A 4043-nucleotide genomic window follows, 5' to 3' on the forward strand; every position below is an offset into this window, starting at 1 on the left:
ACATGAGGGGACACATGGGGGGACATGAGGGGACATGAGGGACCATGAAGGGACATGAGGGCACATGGAGGGTCATGAGGGGACACGGGAGACCATGAGGGGACATGAGGGGACACATGGGGGGACATGAGGGGACATGAGGGACCATGAAGGGACATGAGGGGACACAGAGACACAAGGAGGGGACATGAGGGGACATGGGGTGACAGGGAGGGGACATGAGGGACCATGAAAGGACATGAGGGCACATGGAGGGTCATGAGGGGACATGGGAGAACATGAGGGGACACATGGGGGGGACATGAGGGGACAGAGGAGCACTTGAGGGGACAGGAGAGCACGTGAGGGGACATGAGGGGACACAGGGACACGGGGTGGAGGGGACATGAGGGACCATGAAAGGACATGAGGGCACATGGAGGGTCATGAGGGGACATGGGAGACCATGAGGGGACATGAGGGGACACAGGGACACGGGGTGGGGGGGACATGAGGGACCATGAAGGGACATGAGGGGACACATGGGGGGACATGAGGGGACAGAGGAGCACTTGAGGGGACAGGAGAGCACGTGAGGGGACATGAGGGGACACAGGGACACGGGGTGGGGGGGACATGAGGGACCATGAAGGGACATGAGGGCACATGGAGGGTCATGAGGGGACACGGGAGACCATGAGGGAACATGAGGGGACACATGGGGGGACATGAGGGGACATGAGGGACCATGAAGGGACATGAGGGCACATGGAGGGTCATGAGGGGACATGGGAGACCATGAGGGGACATGAGGGGACACATGGGGGGACATGAGGGGACATGAGGGACCATGAAGGGACATGAGGGGACACATGGGGGGACATGAGGGGACATGAGGGACCATGAAGGGACATGAGGGCACATGGAGGGTCATGAGGGGACACGGGAGACCATGAGGGGACATGAGGGGACACATGGGGGGACATGAGGGGACATGAGGGACCATGAAGGGACATGAGGGCACATGGAGGGTCATGAGGGGACATGGGAGACCATGAGGGGACATGAGGGGACACATGGGGGGACATGAGGGGACATGAGGGACCATGAAGGGACATGAGGGCACATGGAGGGTCATGAGGGGGCACAGGAGACCATGAGGGAACATGAGGGGACACATGGGGGGACATGAGGGGACAGAGGAGCACTTGAGGGGACAGGAGAGCACGTGAGGGGACATGAGGGGACACAGGGACACGGGGTCCCCCCCAGCTTACAGTGACAGGGAGGGGACGTGCCACCCCACCACCACCACCACCACCATCATCCCTGTTCCCAGTCCCCTCCCAGATGTCCTCACGGCCCTGAGAGCGCTGTGTCCAGGGTGGCCCCGGGTGACACGAGAGCTGGCAGTGCCTTAGGTGACACGGTAGGTGGCCCTGGTTGACACACAGGGTGGCAGCACCCGTGGGTGGCAGTGCCCTGGGTGACACAAAGAGGGGTGGTGGTGGTGGTGGTGGTGGTGGTGCCCTAGGTGACCCTGGGGGGTGGCCCTGGGTGACGCATGGGTTGGTAGCACCCGTGGGTGGCGATGCCCTAGGTGACCCAGGGGGTGGCTCAGGGGACACGGGTGACACGGGAGCGGTGGCGACGGGTGCCAGCGGTGGCGGTTTCTTGGCTGCGGTGGCAGCGGCCACGTTCCAGCTGTTCCTGGAGTGGTTTGGTGTCACCGCCACGGGGACGGTGACTTCCTGGACCCCCACGGAACTGGCCGGGTCATCTGTGTCTCTGGGAACATCTTGAGTTGTCCCCATGGGCTGCATTGACCCGACCTCCAAAGCCTTCTTGTGGGGACCCCAACGATGTGACAACCGACCCTCCACGGGCGCAGGGAGTGGACCTCCTTAGACCTCCATGGACACGTTAGGTAGACCCTCAATAGATGCCTTGAGCGTGCCTTCATGAACATGTTGGTAGATCCCCGTGGACACGTTGATTAGACCTCCGTGGACATGTTGACCAGACCTCCACAGTCACATTGGCCAGACCTCCGTGGACATGTTTAGTAGACCTCAAGAAACACATTGACCAGACCATCATGGACACGTTGACCAAACCTCCATGAACACGTTGACCAGATGTCCATGAACATGTTGACCAGACCTCCGTGGACACGTTCACCAGACTTCTGTGGTCACATCGATCAGACCTCCGTGGACACGTTGACCAGATCTCCATGAACACATTCACCAGACCGTCGTGGTCACATTGACCAGACCTCCACGGACACACTGACCAGACCTCCATGGTCACGTTGATCAGACCTCCGTGGTCACGTTGACCAGATTACCATGAACATATTCACCAGACCTCCACGGTCACGTTCACCAGACCTCCATGGACATGTTCACCAGACGTCCGTGGTCATGTTGACCAGACCTCCATGGTCACGTTGACCAGACCTCCATGAACACGTTGACCAGACCTCCACGGTCACATTGATCAGACCTCAGTGGTCACGTTGACCAGACCCCCATGGACATGTTCACCAGACCACCGTGGACACGTTGATGAGAACCCAAGAGCCACCTTGACCAACCCTCCGTGGCTGATGGAGTTACCTGTGCCGGAACCCAATGTGGCAACCCACCAGGACCAACTGGCCACCGACACGGAACCCTCCAAGTCCAATCTCCTTCTGGAGCTCCTGAGAGGTGGTTGAACCTCCCCGGGAAGTACTGAGCGAAGAGCTGGATGTCACCCGTGGTCACCGTTGGCCAATGGCAAGCCGTCGCCTTCTCCAACCTCCCGCGGAGATTTGGCCTTGACCCAAAACTTCTTGCCCCACCGCGGCGGCCAGACGAGGTCCACACCCTCCAACGCGCCGTGGGGTGGAGGGGGGAGAGGGAGGGGGAGGAGAAGGAAAGAGGGAGGGTGACACCTTACGCAAGGTGACCGGCGTCGTTCCCTGCCCCGCCGAGGCCACGGGGGACAACACGTGCCGCTGTGACCTCACCAACGTCTCCTCTCTTCCACCGGCCGAAGGGGAAGGGGGTTTGGAGGTCCACCAACCCTTCCGCCGCCTCCTGCGCCCCACGCCGTGCCACGCCCGCGGCTGCCACCGCCTCTCTGTCCCACACCCCCGTCCCCCAACCAAGATGGGACCACGGTGACCCCCACGGAGGGGGAAAAATTCCGCCCCCCCCCGAAATTTGGTCTCTGGTGGGTGACTTCTTCTCGTGGGTGGATGGTCCTCATCGCCAGGGAAGAGGTGAAAGAACCTCCAGATTTACCCCACTGCAGTGGGGTCAACACATCTGCCCCATGGTGAGGTCACCAGGTCTACCTGCAGTGGGGTGAACAGGTCTGCCCCATGGCAGTCTACCCCAAGGTGGGGCCATCAGATCTGCCCCACGGTGGGGTCACCAGGTCTGCCCCGTGGGGAGGTCACCAGGTCTACCTACAGTAGGGTCACCAGGTCTACCTCATTGTGGGGCCAACAGGTCTGCCCCACGGCGGGGTCACCAGGTCTACCTGCAGTGGGGCCAACAGGTCTAATTCATGGGGGTCTACTCTGTGGTGGGACCATCAGATCTGCCCCACGGTGGGGTCACCAGGTCTACCTGCAGTGGGGTGAACAGGTCTGCCCCATGGTGGTCTACCCCAAGGTGGGACCATCAGATCTGCCCCAAGGTGGGGTCACCAGGTCTGCCCCATGGTGAGGTCACCAGATCTACCTGCAGTAGGGTCAATGGGTCTCCCTCATGGCTGGGACAACGGGTTTGCCCCACGGCGGGGTCACCAGGTCTACCTGCAGTGGGGTCACCAGGTCTGCCCCATGGCTGTCTATCCCAAGGTGGGGCCATCAGATCTGCCCCACGGTGGGGTCACCAGGTCTACCTGCAGTAGGGTCTCCCTCACAGCCGGGACAATGGGTCTGCCCCATGGTGAGGTCACCAGGTCAACCCCATGCCGGGGCCAACAGGTCTCCCCCTCCCGCCCAAGACGGTGAGCTGGGGGGGCTTCTCCTGCCCCTCTGAGATGTGGGGCAGCCTGGGAAAAGC

Source organism: Charadrius vociferus, unplaced genomic scaffold (assembly GCF_000708025.1).
Source record: "Charadrius vociferus isolate BGI_N301 unplaced genomic scaffold, ASM70802v2 scaffold580, whole genome shotgun sequence".
NCBI classification, from domain to species: domain Eukaryota; kingdom Metazoa; phylum Chordata; class Aves; order Charadriiformes; family Charadriidae; genus Charadrius; species Charadrius vociferus.